The sequence below is a fragment of the Coptis chinensis genome, chromosome 8 (assembly GCF_015680905.1).
Source record: "Coptis chinensis isolate HL-2020 chromosome 8, ASM1568090v1, whole genome shotgun sequence".
NCBI lineage: Eukaryota > Viridiplantae > Streptophyta > Magnoliopsida > Ranunculales > Ranunculaceae > Coptis > Coptis chinensis.
In genome coordinates, this window is record NC_141463.1 from 37,945,634 (window position 1) to 37,965,145 (window position 19,512).

Consider the following 19,512-nt stretch of genomic DNA (forward strand, 5'->3'; position numbering starts at 1 on the left):
TAATGAATGTGATAATTTTCCCGGTTCAAAACGAGGTGAAACCTTCCACCGAAGTTTTCATCGACTTGTTAACTTCGGGACGGGATGTTGGATTCCGTGTGGATTACAAAAATCACCAGACGGAATCCAACATCCCGTCCGGAGTCCTAACGGCTAGTTTACCAACGGTCAAAAAGTCAGAACGGTCAAAAACGGTCAAAATAAAAAACTTTGGTATATATACAACATTTGTTTCATTTCAACTCACACTTCCAACAATCAGAACTTCATATTTCTTCTTCTTTAAAATCAGTTCTTAAAAAAACCAAATATCAAATGGCATCAACTCAAGCATCTCAAGCAAGTGGTAGCACTCAAGCAAAAGCGAGAGCTCACTTTAGCATGTCCGATGATCAAGCTCTATGTCTTGCTTGGATAAAAATTAGTGAAGACTCTATTGTTGGTGCTTTCCAAAATGCAAAAGGATTTTGGAATCGCGGTAACAAACGAAGTTCAATCAAAGCACGGGTCGAATAGGTCTCCGATTCAATTAGCGGAAGGTGGAAATATATTTCAAAAAATGATGAACAAATTTGTTGCAATTGTGAATGCGGTGGAGGCTCGACATGCAAGTGGTACAACAATACAAAGCCGGTAATTACAACGTTGTCAATTTGGAATTTATTAATTATCTTAGTCTTAGTCTAATTATTTCCGTCTTCGCCTAATTATCTTAGTGTATTTATTATTTCCATTTTAGTCTTAGTCTAATTATTATCTTAGTCTAATTATTATTGCAGTTTAATTATCTTAGTCCTAGTGATTATTTTAGTCTAATTACCACCATTTTTTTAGTTGTCCGAGGCAAGGATGACGTACCAACTACAAGAAAAATCGGCTTTTTCACTTGATCATTGTTACGTTATACTCAAGGATAATCCAAAGTGGAGTAACGTTTTTGAGGCAAGGTCAAGCCGCCCACAAAGGGAAAAGGTCGCAAAAATGATGGTGAAGATTCAACTTCTAATTCACCAAGTATTGGTGGAGTTGAATTGGAGGGTTCTCAAGAAATAGAAGCCCAAAAGAAATGGAGCGCCCTCTTGGATCGAAGAAAGCCAAGTCCAAAAGGAACCAAGAAAAATCAATTGGTATGTTGGAGGGTTACTTTACACGCTTTAGAGGATACATTTTCACAGGATGCAAATGAAACACAAAAAATGCTTAGAACTTAGGGAAAGGGAACTTGCATATGGTCAAAGAACTGTGATGGCAAGAGAAGAAAAAATCGGATTCAAGCAGAAAAAAAAAGGTTCAATTGGAAAAAATCGGCTTCAAAAGATGCAATATGAAGCTAAGATTTTAGCGACCGATACAAGTGTCCTCCATCCCGATACCGCTTTTATAATCGAAAGCAACAACAAGCTGAAATACGTGCTGAATGGGGAAGGGCTAGAGGTGGTTCTAGCTCTAACTAAGCTTATGTATTTTAATTATCTAGTATTTTATTTTAATTAAAGCACTATGTATTTTAATTAATGCACTATGTATTTTAATTTCACTGTCTTTTTAATTAATGCACTATGTATTTTAATTTCATTGTATTTTTAATTAATGAACTATGTATTTTTATCTAACTGTTTTTTTTTAATTAATGCACTATGTATGTTCTGTCCAATATAATTATTTTCATAGAAATACAATTACCAATAAAATTAAAATACATTGTAATATAGTTCATTAAAATACAACTGATTAAATACGTTGGAACTGCATAGGAAATACATTAGGAAATACATAGGAAATACGTTGGAACTACATAGGAAATACATTAGGAAATACATAGGAAATACATTAGGAAATACATAGGAACTACATAGGAAATACATTAGGAACTACATAGGAAATACATTAGGAACTACATAGGAAATACATAGGAAATACATAGGAAATACATAGGAAATACATTAGGAAATACATAGGAAATACGTTGGAACTTAATAGTTCACGTTAGGAAATACATAGGAAATACATTTTCATTTCCATTTTAAATTCGGGCCTCCTTCTCCTCATCGGATCCCACCAATTTGGATCATAAATTGGTACCGGATCCGGCTGTTTTTCTTCAATGCCACCCAATTAAAAACATGTTCAACTAAGTCCTTTTGAAGATTAGTATGTGTAACTTCATTTCTCGATCTTATTTCTTGCTTCAATCATCGATAGACAAAATGAAAACCATCATCTTCCGAAAGAGCTTGAGTATTGTTTCTTTCCTCCCGACCTTTCCAATTCCAAACTCCACTTTCACGTTCATTCTCAACAATCATATTATGCATTATAATGCATGCCTTCATTATATCTCCAAGAACAACAACACTATGACAACGCTGAAGCCTTAACAATATGCCATCGTGCTGCAAAACTCCAAACGCCCTTTCAACATCCTTTCTTGCGGCTTCTTGACGCGTTGAGTAAAGATCTTTTCATGCTTATTTCTTGGATAACGAATGGCTTGAACAAATGTGCCCCATTTTGGGTAAATACCATCAGCGGCAAGATAATATCCCATATCATAGTCATTACCATTCACATTAAATGCAACAGTTAGGAGCCTCACCTTGCTCTAATGATTCAAAACATGAGAACGATGAAGCACGCGTTAATGTCATTATAAACTGGTAGGTCGAAGAAGCAATGCCAGATCCAACAATGTTTGTCCAAGCGGCTTCAAGTATCAAAGTTGGTTCCTTCTTGTACCCTACATGTGTTCCAGCCCATCCACTTGGGCAATTCTTCCACACCCAGTGCATGCATGGTCGATTGATCCAAGCATTCCCGGAAAACCCCTTGCCGTGATTTTCAGCTAATATCCTAGCAATGCGCGCCTCACTTGGTCGTCCTCAAGTACTCTTCCTCAAACGCCCGTGATAATTGCCTTGCACCAACGCCTTCATAGATACATTTGCTGTGTGGAATCTCCAATTTGTAAATACTCATCCGTTGAATCGAAGAACTACCGGTTGCTAATTGTGCAACCGCAGCTAGTCCCTTTTGTAACCCGAAATTGCTTTGCCAACCCAATCCATCCACCTTGTCTTTAAAGTAATCGTCGAATGATGCAACAAGATGCAACATATACATAAAAAGCTCTCTTGTCATCCCGTACCTTCGCCTAAACTTATGAGGAGGCCACCTACAAGGTGTTGTGAAGTAATCCCTCATTATCTTTTGTTTCTTGAAAATCACCACCATCTCTAAACGTGTACTCTCGCGCCTTCACAGATCCACCAAGGCGTTTGTCTCAGATCCACATCTTCAATTTCAATGGCTGCTTGAGTCATTAATGCCCCAAAGATGGATAATAACTGCAACCTCCTCCTCCTCCTTCGCCTCATCATATCATTATGCTCATCTCTTACTCTTTTCCATGTAGTCATCTTCGTATGAAGTACCGTAAGATCTAACCGGTGAAACCGAGGAAGACTAACTATTACTACTAGATCCTCCCCATAACCTTTGGTTATATGCAATTCTTTCTTCTCTAGACATTTTTCCTATTTTTAGCTTGGTTGTGGGGAAGATGGCTGTGTTGTTTGTTTGATCTAAAAGAAAGAAGAGTAAAACGAAATATGAAAGGTAAGGTCACATATGATAAGGTCACATGATGACTTTGATTTTGGTCCACTTACCAATTGACAACACATTTTATTAGATTTTTGTTCACTCTCCAAGTGACAACACATTGTATCTAAATGTCTATCCAAATGTACCCTCAATAATTCGATTTTGGTCCACTTACCAATTGACAACACATTTTATTAGATTTTTGTTCACTCTCCAAGTGACAACACATTGTATCCAAATGTCTATCCAAATGTACCCTCAATAATTCCTCCATAAAATTGCATTATTTGGAATAGTAAAATGTGCGGGGAGGAGGGCTTAAAACCAGACGGATGTTACATTCCGCCTCTCGGTCAAAAACCGGGAGACGGGATGTTACATTCCGTCTCTCGCATCCCCATACACTATTCTGTCGAACGCCGAACTTCACCTTGTGCAAAATGAGTGATATTCCAAACTAAAAATTTTCTGTTTCAACAAAACAGGAAATGAGTGAAACAAATATGAAACGAAAGTGAAACGAATGTGAACGAAATAAACTTAATGTTCCATTTTTGGAAACATACGAACTTATAAATTTTAATTTTTTTGGCCATAACCTCATTTGTTTTATTGACATATTCATATCAAAACCTGCTAATATACTTTGAAAATAATAAATAAGACAAACAACAATCATGAACAACACCCAAGTCTAACACGTAAACTTCGGTAAAAACTAACTTATAATTTAAAAAAAAAATTGGACATAACCTCCTTTGTTTAATGACATATTCATATCCAAAAATCATCAAAGAAAAACACGCTAATCAAAATTCATTACAAACAACAATCCCAAACGCCATAAGACAAGTAATGGCTACGTTATTACAAACTACAAAAAATATCTATCGAGACCTCCTCCCCTACGAGAAGGCTCGGTCGAAGAGCTCTCCCCCGCCGTTGTCAAAGCCTCTCGGGTTGAGCTTGAGCTTGAGGTACTCCACTTCCAAGCATTCTCCAACTCTTGCACACGCCTCGGTTTGCAAAGTTCGACACGTTCTTTCTTGTAAGCACTCAAAACTTCTGACGAGAGGACTCCATGAAGGACTCACGATGGCATAACCGAGAGAGCAGTAGTTAAGGAGCTCGACCTTACTTCATCCCGTTTAACAAAACAAATGCAAGTTAGGGGTTATAGTGAATACTAATAATAACAAATCATAAATAAATTCAAATCATACTAACCTCGCTAACGGCCGAATCAGATCGACAAATCTGCTACCATCTGCGGCATCTACCGGTAGAATAGGTATTCTCATATCTTGCCCCCGAGAAGTAATCATGCTCCAATGCCAAAGGTCATCATCATCAAATATCTGTGGAGTTCTTCATGCATCCTGAATATCATGAAACACCCTGGCCTGGGACTTTGGGCAACTCCACTCCTCCTGGGAAATGAATGTCGGGCCTCAATGCTCCGTATAACCCCTTCAAAATTGGTGCCCCGTATAACGCACCTAGCAAGAGACCTCGACCAACCCTCTTCCAATATAAGTCATAGTAAGCCCGAAAACCGAAAGCCGATGCGTCGCCCGCCACTCATTTGGGTTTGCTCTATAGTGTGAAAGAACAGGAGGAAGAATATCGAGGTTTGTCATATCCATAGGTGGTGGGTAAGGTATAACAATCTCTCCGGATACTTGCCGCCAACATCGTCCCCCAAGGTACCATGCGATTGGATCGACCCTATAAGTATCATTATCATTCGGTTGAGAAAGAAACCTTGCTCTATGACACATATATGATAGTCTACGGTACTCACTGTTCTCTGGAACATCCGGAATATCCGCGATAAGGGTCTCGAAAGATGAAGGACTTCGCCCGTGGTTGCCACTCAATTCGACTAGCTCCTAAAAGCTCAATCTGGCGACGAGTGTTATGAATATTATGTGATAGGTCCCCATACCCCCACTTTCACGATGAAGCCCCCATGCTTGAATCGTGGAATCAGGTCATGAGTCTCATCCTCTTCCAACCTCTTCAACACGGGATGCATCACACCGAAAAATGCTCGTACCACCAATCTTGTCATCAATAGATAAAATACAATATCAATATATATATAAACATGTCAACATTAATAATTAGATAAATAAATGAAATGAAACAATAACTTAATAAATAAGACTTACCGGTATAATCCAAACAAAGCCGCACAAATTGCCTTTAGCGGCTTTCGCCTCAACTCCCGAGGTCTAGCCGTAAAGGTATGCCAAGATGGATTGACTTCTACCATAATCCCACATCCTCTCTACGTCCGGAGGAGCGGCCATCCACCCGATCGTAAATAACTATCAAGCATATCCAAATAATACCGCACCAACAAAGTAGAAGAGGAAGGCACGACATACTCGTGGATCGACTCCTCACCAATATGATAGTCTTTTGGCTTCTCCTTGAGTCTATTCAAATATCTCAAGTAAACCAACTCATATTTATAGCTCCTCCCTTTAAACCGCTTTCAGCCGATAATCTCAAAACTCGTCTTGCTCATCATCTTCAACCAAATCAAAACCTTCAAAGAAACTCATCATCGCCGTAGTAAAAACCTCTAAAGTTTCATCAAAAGGAACGGCATCTCCATAACCAATTGGGATACCCGTGAGCATTGTGAAATCAAGAGGGGTAATCCCAAGCTCACCCCATGGGAAATGAAATGTGTGGGTAGTTGGCCACCACCGCTCAACTATCCCAAACAACAACGCCTGATCATTTTGTCCCAAATTAGAATTCAAAAACTCCCCAAATGGTGTGGCGGATATAATATCGGTAACCGCGGACAAAATTAGGATCCGTTTTTGATTTCATACAACGCCACCACGACATTAACATTTGAAAGTGCACAACGACTTTCCATAAGTGTACTTCCTACATTCAACAAACACGCAATACGATATAATTACAACTATTTTTTTTTAAAATAAAATAATCGACAAATTCAAACTAAAATAAACTAATATAAACTAATACAAATTCAAACTAAAATAATAACGACAAATTCAAACTAAAATAAACTAATATAAACTAATACAAATTCAAACTAAAATAATAACGACAAATTCAAACAACAACAAACTTGATATAAACTAACATAAATAATAATAATTAACATAAAAAAAAAAATCAAAACTTATTTGAGATTCCGCCACTCTCGATTTGCTACGCGGTCGGACCGATGTTGACGCTTAATGGTGGGTGGTCCTCGATTTCATTAACGGTGGAAAATTAAACCCAAGTTCAATTTCGTCCTCCTCGCCCACATTACGCGTTCTCGACGACGATCCTTTTGCCCTTTTTTGAAATTTTAACATTTCCAAACCATCGGGAATGCTCTACATGTGGTGAGGTTGGTGGGGATGGGTTGGGGGGTGGAGAAGTCATTATGAATGGAAATTTGTGTTCAAAGGTTGTTAATGGAGGCTACAAAATCGGAATTTTGGCTGGAAATGAAGTGAAAATGGAGCCTGTTCGCGTCTGTTGATATTGAGCTATCAGACGGGATGTTACATTCCGTCTCGTTATAAAATATCAGGACGGGATGTTACATTCGTCCTCAGATTAAAACCTCTCGGGGAATCCAACATCCCGTCCGAAATATTTTTATCACCTCTGTGATTGCAATAACTTCACCTTGTTTTTCACCGGGTTGGTGAAAAGAGGGGTGAAAAGTGATGAGGTGGCGGTGATAGAGGGGGGGAAAACTATGACTTGCATTGCAAATGCTCTCAGTACAACACAATTTTAGGGAGGTGGTGGATTCATGAAATGAAGGCAGTCCCGTCAACATACTATCAAGTGATACGGTTTCCCACCCCGATAGGTATGTATGAAGTTCGCGGAGATCAGGTGAAGACCAAGAACAGTCACAGAGGTATAGTGAAACGGTTGATCCGCGGACCTGAAGAAGAGAACTCGAATCCTAGGAAGAGGCAGACATAGCAATTACAATGCGCCTCAGTGGATGGGGAGGAGTTGGCAACTGTGGGTCTGAAGACACTGGACGAGATTGAAGTAGTGAATATTGGAGAAGGGGAGGAAGAGAGGTTCACTGCTGTAGGGTCCAGCTTGCTAGAGGAATGGAAAAGTAAGTTAATACAATTCTTATCAGAAAACAAAGACGTGTTTGCGTGGGCAATTGAGGATGTTACGGGTTAAACCCGGAGTTCGCGTGTCATCGGCTACACATGAAAGCGGATGCCAAGCCAGTAAGGCAAAGGATGCAGGGCATTAGACTGAAATATGCGAAGGGCATTCGAGAGGAGGTGGCGTGGTTGAAAGGAGCCGAAATAATACGAGAAGTGGTGTTCACAAATTGGTTGTCCAATGTGGTCGTGGTACCAAAAAAGAATGGCAATATGCGTATGTGCGACGATTTCACAGATGTGAATGTGGAGTGCCCGAAAGATGGCTATCCCATGCCGCGGGTGGATGAATTGGTGGATAGGACAGCATGATTCAAAATATTTTCCTTCATGGATGCATCTATGGGGTATAACTAGGTCGCGATGTACGGACCGGACCAGGAGAAGACAACATTTATTGTAGAAGGCGGCACGTATTGCTATACCAGGATGCCATTTGGATTAAAGAATGCTGGAGCCACTTTCCAGCGTCTGGGGGAGAAAATGTTTGAAAGAAAGATTAGGAAGAGGATTGAAATTTACATAGATGACATGGTGGAGAAAAGCATGTCGGAGGAAGAGCATTTAGAGGGATTAAGAGAGACATTCGGGATACTGCGAAAGTACAATTTGAAGCTGAACACGGAGAAATGCACATTCGGAGTGACCACAGGAAAGTTCTTGGGCTACATTGTTACTCAACGGGGAATAGAGGCTAATCCGAAACAGATAAGAGCTCTGGTAGAGATGTCGTCACCGCAGAATGTCAAGGAAGTGCAGCGGTTGGCGGGTAGGGTTGCAGCGTTGAATAGGTTCATTTCCAAATCATCTGATAAATGTAGACCGTTGTATCGGTTACTGAGAAACACCCCAAATTTCTTATGGATGTCAGAATGTGAGGAGGCATTTCAAGAGTTGAAAAGGTATTTGGGTAAGGCTCCCTTGCTATCTTGACCAGAGCAGGGGGAGAAGTTGTACTTGTATTTGGGACCACCGAGTATACAGTTAGTTCAGTTCTTGTCCGGTTAGTCTACAGAATGGAGAAGCCGGTGTATTTTCAAAGCAAAACGTTATTGGATGCAAAAATGCAATATAGTAGAATTGAGAGGTATGCCCTTGCATTAATTTTCTCAGCTCTAAAGCTGAAACCGTACTTCGAGTCACACTCGATGGTGGTGGTGACTAACTTGCCTCTCAAACAAGCTTTAAGAACAGAGAAGTCAGGGAGAATGTTGAAATGGGCAGTAATGCTTAGTTCGTATGAAATACAATATTAGATAAGAACCGCGGAGAAGGCACAGGCGGTAGAGGAGTTTCTAGCTGAGTTCCCCGCAGAAGATCCCACTTGGGGCTAAGAGATGGTCATGGAACCAGAGAGAGAGGGGGAGCCCGACCTACTAGACCCATGGCATAAGAGAAATGGGTGGAGAGTATTCGCAAATGGATCCGCCACGGACGCATGTAGCAGCATAGGAGTTGTGTTGGTCACGCCTGAGAATAACCGGATAGAGCAGACCATGAAATTAGGGTTCGTGACATCAAGTAATGAAGCAGAGTATGAGGTAGTGATAGCGGGATTGAGAATGGCCGAGGACTTGGGGGTGAAGGAATTGACCGTGTACTCCGATTCCAATCTAGTGGTGTGTCAGGCTAATGGGGGATTCGTTGCACGATGTCCGCAAATGGCTAGCACTACAAAAAAAAGGCTTTATATCACTGTTTTTTTTTGTTTTCCAAAACCGTGACGGAGTGAGAGTCATTTTTTTTTCCCAAAACCGTCACAAATATTCCTCTCCAGATATACCTATTTCCACCACATAAAACAATAACCAATACTTAAAACCGCCACAAAAAATCATTATTTTTGTGACTGTTTGGACAAAACAATAATGTAATCATGTGTCACAAAAAGGACAACTATACATGACAGTTTGGTTAAACCGTGATGAATATATTTGTTTTTTCAAAAAAAAATAATAATGAATACACACGTAAAAACAAAAATCGGCATTCCATATTGAATTGGACCTGCACTAATAAAAGTTTCCTAAACAAACATAATACATTAAGTTTCAAAATATTATTCACAAACACTAATTCTTTTGAGACTTTACAAATAAACCAAGACATACTTGGATAACCGATATATGTATTTGAATATAAATCGAAATTAAACATCCAGTAGAATTAGAAAAGTAATCATCCTAGCCCGCCAAAGCACAACACATTTTTGGATGAAGCCAACAAACTTGTATCGTTGCTAATAGGCTACACCTCTAGCATGACTACAATATTCCATAGTACCCAACAAGGCGAGGACTACCCTCAGTATAGCTCCATCTACAACTTGCTTTTCATATGCATCCTGCATGCAAAACAATTAGCAAGTGTAAGTCAATACTTCTGTATCCTAAAGTGAATGCTTTCCGTATTTAAACTAGCCAAGAGCAAGAACCACCTTGTGAAATAAATGAAGAGTACATTTCCAAAGTAATGAACAAGCCAAAACCACTTACAGTACTACATTTGGGCAATTATTTTTCGTAAAAAATTAAAGTGAACATTAATGTGAATGGAACTGGCAGTGCTAACAATAATGACTAAACATTCAATGCATGCATGATATAAAATATTGTAGGTCTGCAAGCATTTGTATAAAATAATTTGAAAAGTTATGTGGTGCTTCTTTACAGCTAAAGCAAAGAAGTCCTTCTACCAAGTTCTTCAAAATTAGGTTGATGCCTTTTGGAATTGATAATGTGTTACTTACAATTTGTTACAGTAACAACAGTTATTTATCAATGTTAAAACAAACAATTACAAGTAGTGAGAGAGAATAGCATAATCAAAAAGCAACAACTAGCACACCTTGTCATATGCATCTTGTAATGTATATCCAAGAAATGGGTATGTACCAAACAACATATGGTACAAGGTGACTCCTACAGCCCATGTATACGCAGCCCTATTGTGGTAAGTTAAACTTGTTCATTGCAAAAGAAAATCCAAGTGGAATAAATACCATCTCCAATTTGTGCAATTTTGCAGTCTAAATGTCAAAGATAAGTGGCTCACCTAAGTAACACTCAGGTGCAGTAACAAGTCCCAGGAGATCGTCGAAGCTCATCATCATCATCCTGTAAAATAAATACTTGAGAAAACAAAATGAAGTGCTGATACAATGTAATTATGAGACTGAAACTCAGTGTATGGTGTAGATATTTCAACCAATATGTTGAAAGAGAGTGTTTTTCTTCTCTTTGGTGGGCATCATACAAGGACAATATTTTCCAACAACGAAAACTTTGATACTGGAACACTGATTTCTGAAATATCAGCAAATAATGAGATCTTTTGTGGTTCCTTCCTGAGTAGAGCACAAATAACACATAAGGATACCTTCTTTACTTAATAAATAAATGGTATTCATTTATATAACCAAATAAGGCTACATCAATACATAAGCCATTAGAAATAAACTAATGTCCTAATAATCCCATTGCCCTATAAATCCCTATCCCTACATAAACAAATTCCAAATACCCCTAATTCCTAGGACGACGAGCTTAGAACGTGCTCAGTGCTCACTGTTAGAAGAGAAAACTATCACAAGCACTTAGATGCAATTAGATATCGAGGGTTTTGTCCAAAGATATAATTGAGGATAATTGAGATTACTAATTCATATCATCAGAAAATTCATTTCTAAAGTAATTTCCCTAAACAATAAGGTGTGAAGTGAAGCATTTCACTGCTTAAACTTGAGTCATTTGCTTAAGGTGCAATGGGTGTGCTTCTTTCTAAGTTCGAATGTAAAATATATAAACAACATTTAGAGGTACTATAGAACTGGTTTAGTCAAGGGAATTCACAATAAATAACACAACATAAATGAATGTGAGGCATCACAATTAGGGACAAGTGGAGGTCTGCAGTACCTACATGCTAACTAAGGCACGCACATGTAGGTTTTCAGGATTGCCTAAACACGGAATGTCACCCATGACATCAGTGAAAAAGTATTAGAAGAAAACTACATGCACAAAATTCAAAGATGGATGTGCACACATACGTTTGGGCAATTATTTATCGTAAAACAATGCAAGCATTTTCAGTTTTTTCGGGTTTTCTTAAAAGAATTCCCCATTTGTCAACTTGATTATCGTTCATTTTATAATGCAAGTACAAAATCCACAAAGATGCTAAACTGATGTCAAAGTGTATATATATCAAGTGGTATTGATAATAGAACCATAAAAGGTCACTGCCATAAGTTTTGCTAACTTCTTTGTAACAAGGAGAGCCAACTAGGAGCGTCTCAATAGATGCAGTGTCACAAAACACATTATAAAATTACAGATTAGCTCAATAGATGAATAAAGATTCTATAAACAAAGATATTTACCTGAGTGTCACAAAAATAGAAAGCAGTTCTCTCTAAGCAATTGTTGCCCTGTAAACACGAGCCTGTAAAGTGGGATGTAGATGCCAAATCCTGTAAAAACAAATAAATGTTGGGCACCGTGTAAACCTCCCAACATCAAACTACAAGAAGTGGAATATACGTAACAACTAAGCTCACAAATGAAATACACACTAAGCATGTAGTCAACAATATAAAGGTTGGTTCCCAGCTATACTTTAAGGACCCAAAAGAGTTACTCAATACTAGCAGTCATAATACCACAGAAAACACATATGCTTTCATACCTTAAGGAGCTAACTTTGAAGTTTTGTTCACCTCAACAAATTCATTTAAAATTATAACGTAGACGTGTTGATCTTACTGGCTGCATACTACTGTAGAGAACAATCAACACCAAAAATACACACAAGGTTTATTGCATGGACAATTATAATGGAACGAATAAGATTAGGTACGAACATCCAAAGAGTAACTACTGGAAAAACATACAACAACATTCACAAGAGTAGTCCTATAATGTCACGCACTATACCACAGAAAACACGAGTCATATGAGAATGCCTACAGGGTCCAAGTCATCCAAAATTCATGGGTGGTCATACTTTAAACTTGCAAGTCTATAACTATGAACAAAAATCAGACTATTCAATATTGTGTATCCTACGAAGGCATAGAAGCATTCTTTCAGACAAGTTATAAATTACTGCAAGTTTAAATGATTCTTGTTTGAATCAAACCAATTAACAAGTGCAAATTTCCAGTTATAGCCTAAACAAAAAGTAATTTTTAAATGGCTGAGAGAAATTTAATGAATATACACCTTTAGCAAGTCACTATTAGTACAACAACTCTTCTTCTTACTAAAAAATAGTATCACCCACTTTGATACCTCATTTCCTTAAGCAAATTATTATAAACTGTTGCAAGAAATGATTATAGTCAAAAAGTTGCAAATTAAACCAATGCAATACTACAACCATTGCATTATATAATCAGAATTTATGTTGTGTTCTTTGCCATATTGGACATGATATAAGAGAAACTTCGACAAGAAAATCATTGATATGAAAACCGAGAAGTGAAGCGCCCATTTAGGCGTCTTTTGCAATGAACAATTTCACAAATTCTTAGATATGAACACTCATAAAACTGTGTGTACAAGGTAACCGCGATTGCTGCTATGACAAAAGCAATGTGAAATTAAGTGAAGGACAGATAACCCTTATGAGAAAGCTCAATAATAGAGTTATTTGCTCTTATGAATCTATTACTCCTATAAGAAGATCGAGTAGTTTATCATAAAAGAAATGCATTGAAAACATATTTTGTGATGAATTGAATTGGTTGTTTATCGAGGAAAAATTGGAAATAAGAATAAAAAGATGGTAACTGCACAGATTAATTAAGTTTAACAAAATGCGTACAGAAGCAAATTGTAGATTAAGTAATAATTCAGTGAATCAAGCTTCTTATAAATTACCATAAATACTGGAAAAATAAAAGTGAATAGCTTTAGATGTACATTGAATTGAAATACTAACCACTAAGTGAAGAACTAACCTATAACGAAAGTGGTCGGAGAGTCTTGAGAACTTAAACAAAATTTGCACTATTCAAATCAAAGGAGAAATTAGACAGATAAGGTGGTGTTATATTCCCTAAGGGTTCATCAAGATCCAAATTAAGCAATGGCCATGCTAGTTTGACAATAAAGTTGAAGAAAATATGAATTGAAGAAACAAGACATGGGTAGAAAGTAGAATTTGGTATGTGGAATTGAAGTTTCTAGAAGAGAGAGAGACCTTTAATGGCCGGCGACAATTAGAGTTTCCGCAGTTTCGTGCCCCAAGTGAGTGAATAGTTTTTAACGAAGAAGATGAAATATTTTGAGGCAGTGGGTAGTTTGAGAAACTGCTTAGTAATTTTAAGCTTCACGGAGTTTTTAAAGTTTCGCCCTTTACACTTTCAATTTTGAGGCAGTGGGTCATTTGAGAAGTTAGAGCAGCACTAAGCAACATATAACTAAAGAGTTGCTTTGGTGCAACTTAGGCACCCAAACTCTAACATATATGACTTGTTCAATTATATGCGAAATGAATTGGATTTATATAGTATGAACTGAAGTGGGGTTGATCTCGAGTGAAGATATATAATAGTCTTCACATAAATTAAAAGTTGCATGTTTTGATATTAAAAAAATTGGACCATACTGGTAAATAAAATCACAACATTCTAAACATTTTTTTATGAGGATTGACAATTTGCCAATCAGACTCTGAAATGTGCTTATCGAAACAACTTGAAAAGTATAGAAAATACAATAGTCGCTTCAACTTGAAACTTTTCAACTTGAAAAGGATTGACAAGTCCAGTATCTTTTTTAGTAGGAATGTCTCTTATAGGCAAAAGATCAGGCTCAAAAAATTCTGGAAGGTGAGGAATTTTGTCCCAAAAGAAAAGTATCTAGGAGTTCCCATTATGCTAACAAGGAAAAAGTCTGAGGACTTTGATTACTTGGTGGACAAGATACATAATAAAATTAGAGGATGGAAGGCCAAGGTCCTGTCACAGGCTGGGAGAACAACTCTTATCCAAGCTGTGATATAGGCTACTCCTCTATATGCCATGTCAACTTATTTGCTTCCAATCTCTACTTGTAATAAGATTGACAAGGCATGTAGAGATTTCTGGTGGTCTGGAAAAGAACATTCTAAATGTGTCCACACCATAGGGTGGGATCAAGAGATATGAATAAAGCCATGTTGGCTAAGCTGCCACTGATATACACTCTCTGTGGACAAGAACTATGTTCAGCATCTATGGTAAAAGTTGGATAGGGGACATGAAAAAACCCCTTGACAAGGCTTCCTACTTTTGGAAGGGCATACATAAAACTTTTAATGACATAAGTGGTGGCCTAATTTGGGCCATTGGCAATGGTAACTCCATCTTTATCATGAAGGATCCATGACTTAAATGCAATAGAAAACCCACTACCCTAGAGGAGCTAGGGGTGGAGGTACCAACTTGGCAAGACAAGGTGGTTTCAGAGCTGTTTAGAATAGACAATAGTGGGTGGGATGAGACTAAGATTAGCCTCTATCTTGACCCTATTCTCTGTACTAAGATCCTTGAGGTCAAAGTCAAGCCACAAGTGAACTCAGCTCATAAGCTAAGATGGAAAAAAGATAGATATGGTAATATCACTGTGAAATCAGCTTACCACCTGCTCAAGCCTAAGGAAGATGTGGGGCAAAGTTCTAGTTGCAATCCAATCACTCTAAGGCATATTTGGAAGGCTCCTTTCCTAGCACATATACATTTGTTCCTATGGAAAATGTATATGCATGTGTTACCTATGGTGGACATCCTATCTTAGAGGTATATGATAGGAGATTTCTCTTGTCCTTATTGTTTCAAGGATATGGAATCTGCAGAACATCTGTTCTTTAACTGTGAATGGGTGAGAACTGTATGGTTTGGCTCACAAGTGGGATTGAGAATCCACAAGGAGCAACAACTTTTCTTAAGAGAAAGACTGGATCTGGTCTTGACTTGGTGCTGCAATAAAAACAATGAGAAAATGCTAGCTGACACCCACTTTGTGTTCATGCTCTAACAGATCTGGCAGACTAGGAATGAGATCAAGTTTGAAAATAGAAAGGCAAATTGAGAAAGGATGATCAGGAAGAGCAAAGGTGAAGCAAACAAATGCTATATGGCATACAGCGAAGACTTCCTTAGCCCTCAACCTGTCTTAAATATAGAGAATTATCAGTTTGAGCAAGTCTTTCCTAGTATACCAAATGATAGCATAATCATTCGGTTTGATGCTTCTTTTTGCAGGCAGACTGGATGAGCTGGAGCTGGAGCAATTGCAACAGATAATGAAGGGCGCATTGTGGGGGCAACAATTAGAAGATTCAAGGCTTTGGAGGTAGCAGCAGCTGAGTTGGAAGCAGCAGAAGTGGCAGCTATACTGGCAAAGCATCTAGGAAGTCAGCCTTTTGTGTTTGAAGGGGATAACTTGGAAGTCATAGGAGCTCTATAACATAGCTCATGTAGATGGGAATGGGAAGCTGTCAGAACTTATATTAATATGTTAATGTCTGGATGTAGGTTTTATGAGTTTAGATGGATCAGTAGGAATTTTAATGGGAATGCTGACTTGCTAGCTACATGGGTACAACAGCAGTTAGGAAGCTCAGATCTTCCAAGTTGTATGTTAAGTGCAAATTGTCGACCTTTGTTTGTTTGAGATGGTTTTATATATATAGTAGTATGATTTGCATAAAAAAAAAAAAAAAAAAAAAAAAAAAAAAAAAAAAAGAGGTATTGGGCGGGATGATTTTAGTTGGGAATTGTTTTGGCAGTCACCTTGCGCTAACAATTTGGGAAACCAAAAGAAACCCTAGAAAAGAAACTACCGCTACTCATAAAAAAAGGATAAAAGAAAAAAGAAAAACCATTATTGGATAATAAGAAAGTAAGCAATTAAACTTCAAATCAAATTAAAAGTGGGGTTTGCATGTTTATTGATAAGATAAAAGAAGAGGTTATTGGAGAAGAAGAAGAAAACCGTGTATATTCAATATAAATGACTTGTTTTAGTCAATAAATATCTTGGGTACACCCTAATAAAAACAAGGGTAATTTAGAAAGTAAAATTTGTCTAAAATTATTTTATTTATTTATTTTAAAGTTGGGGTACGGGAGTATTTTTATGGGTGTGTCCAAGATCATCCTTTTTTAATTCCAACTAGCCTTGTGCACATGGCACGTTTTTTCAACACATTTTTTATTACAAATTTTTTAGTAGAGTGGAGCCCACATGAGTTGAAGAAATCAATTTTTTTTGTTTTTGTTTTTTTTAAAAACTTCAAACTTTGTCACTGTATTTGATGAAATCTACAGAACTGTCATAGTTTTGCCCAAAAAAAAATAACGAAACTATGAAATTGCCACACAAAAACAAAAACCCCATATTTTTCATACTGTTAGAGCAATTTTAGGAGAGATATTTTCCTAGCATCAAACACCAAATTTCAAACAATTTGGTGTTTTTTCATCTTTAAGAGAGATACATGTTGATGAAAACACCAAACTAAACACCAAATCGGCCAAAATTTGGTTCCAGCTTTGGTGCTATATCAAATCTCTCTCGCGGTTTTTTCAAAACCGTGCGATTTTTCTAACAGCGCATGAGCTTGGGCAAAACAGTGGGCTTCAATCACGCGAAAACCGCGCGAGAGATTGGGAAAGAAAATAAAGAAGAAAGTTGATGTGCGACACATCTCGCGGTTTTGAGAAAACCGCTTGGGCTTTTAAAATGGGCTTCAGTGGCACGGTTTTGAGAAAGCCGCGTGAGCTATATGGCGCGGTTTATCTAAAACCACGTCATTTGATGGCGAATATTTGATGTTGCTCCTAAAATTGGTTGGTGTTTTTTTGATTTGGTTAAAAAATTTGGTATTTTTTTTTTTTTTTTTTTATGTTACTCGTAAAGATGCTCTTAGATTTAGATTTGACAATGGAACGCTTCAATAGGATAAATATGTTAACTAAATGAAAGTTTGACCCAATAAATCAATGATGTACTCCTGGCTCCTGAGTCCTGAGCTAAGTTTAGCTCTAAATAGTCTACTCTGATTGCCTTGATACCATTCCTGACGTGTAGGTATTATAAACCCGTTGGTGAAAGAATTGTGTTTAGGGGAAAGTCCATTTTAACTTTCCTAACGATTTCATGATTGGGGAGATGAAATATGTGGGTTGTTATCTTGTTTCCCACGACGCACATGAAAGTTGAGACTAACAAGGCTATATCATACACTTGGGGGGTCAGGAATCAGGACCGACCAGGCGACCACCAACCATGAACATTTCTTTTTTTATTCAAAATTTCGTGTCAGTAACTGAGGAATTTGTGTACAACACTTGCCTGGGAACAGCGCTAGACAGATTCTTGAAAAGTTGACACGTTCAATTAACGCAAAATATGTAGCATTTCACTAAATTTACTGGTTCATCAACTGAGAAATTTACAATGAGGTTCGAAGAATCTATTGACAAGTTCTGATTCTCTTCATTGGGACAAAACCTGAAAATTGAAGTAGTCTTGTGATTGGAGGTGCATCCTCATATTGTACGGGATTTGATCGAGCTGGACAAGTAAATATGCGCATGGGTAACCCTATGTGCGTGTCAGCATGTACATACCGAAGTTCATTGATTTTTTCTTGTCAGTATTATACGCTTTCGAGCTTAGGATAGCTGTGCGCCTGCGCCTGTGCCTGTGCCTGTGCGGGCAAATTAAATATGTGGCAATATCCACGGTAGCTATGTGTTCTTGGTATATTCCCTTAAATATTATTTTTCTGATGTGGTGGCATGATGACTTAATTTTGTCAACCCAGAACACGGCATACTGCTTCTACACAATTTTGATGCTTCATCAAGCAAGTGAGCAAGTCTGGTTTCATAGACAATAAGACAATGTGAAACATTTTAGCACAACTTAGGAAGGGAACACATAGTTATGTTTTTATTTCCCTTTAGTCAACATGTTACCGCACTTGGTATGATCGTGCTTCCTTCGATCACCGTTTAGTGTATGCACGTTGCAATCATTTTACTTTCGTTCAAATCTGGAATCTGGAGCCTAGTTTCTCTTCATCCATTTGGCGATATTTTGAAAAGACAACAATTCCAAAATAAAAACCTAAGAGATTCCGGGACAGACTTTCAACCTATTTTCTAGTATTACAGAGTTAAGTTTTTCCTGTATCTTGAAATGAAATATTATGTTATGCAGTGAATAAGGAAAATTAATTACAATATTGTGAAAGTTTCATTGAGACGCCAATCTAAATGGTGTGTGACGGTTGCAACACAGCGGCAAGTTATTTGCGACCATATATGGTTACTAATAGTAGAAAATAAAATCTGCAAATTTCCAGTTGCAAACACTTGCGATCTGGGCGATTGGCACTATTAATATTGGAAACAGCCCTTTTGGCGGCAGCCATGTTCTCCAATCTATGGGAATGCCCAATCAACACCAACGGCTTCAAATTTTGTGTTTGCAGTGTCTCGTGCACAATCAACAGTGGGCAATTTTATGGCAAAGAAGGCCGGTTGGATTTCAACTGTGCATTTTCAACTGTAGCATTGGTTATCATATTGCTAAACTTACGTGAAAATTGAACATAAAAGTTAGGTGCACTGAAACCAAACTGATGGCATGCATATCCGAAGTAATTAAACCTTAGCCAGTCCTGTATTGCACAAATAGCGAATCAAACTTCATTCTGGATGTTT

The 19,512-nt window shown here is 37.8% G+C and overlaps 1 long non-coding RNA gene across 2 annotated transcripts; it reads right to left on the minus strand.

Annotated features, from left to right (window-relative positions):
• Nucleotides 1-9,809: 9,809 nt before the first annotated feature.
• Nucleotides 9,810-14,117, minus strand: LOC147481391 (uncharacterized). 2 transcript variants are annotated; one of them, XR_015204935.1, is made up of 5 exons: nt 13,753-14,117; nt 12,477-12,566; nt 12,172-12,261; nt 10,842-10,903; nt 9,810-10,131 (listed from the first exon to the last, which is right to left on the minus strand). It is a non-coding gene; the product is annotated as an uncharacterized LOC147481391 (long non-coding RNA). The 2 variants fall into 2 exon arrangements; XR_015204934.1 differs by lacking the exon at nt 12,477-12,566.
• Nucleotides 14,118-19,512: the final 5,395 nt, after the last annotated feature.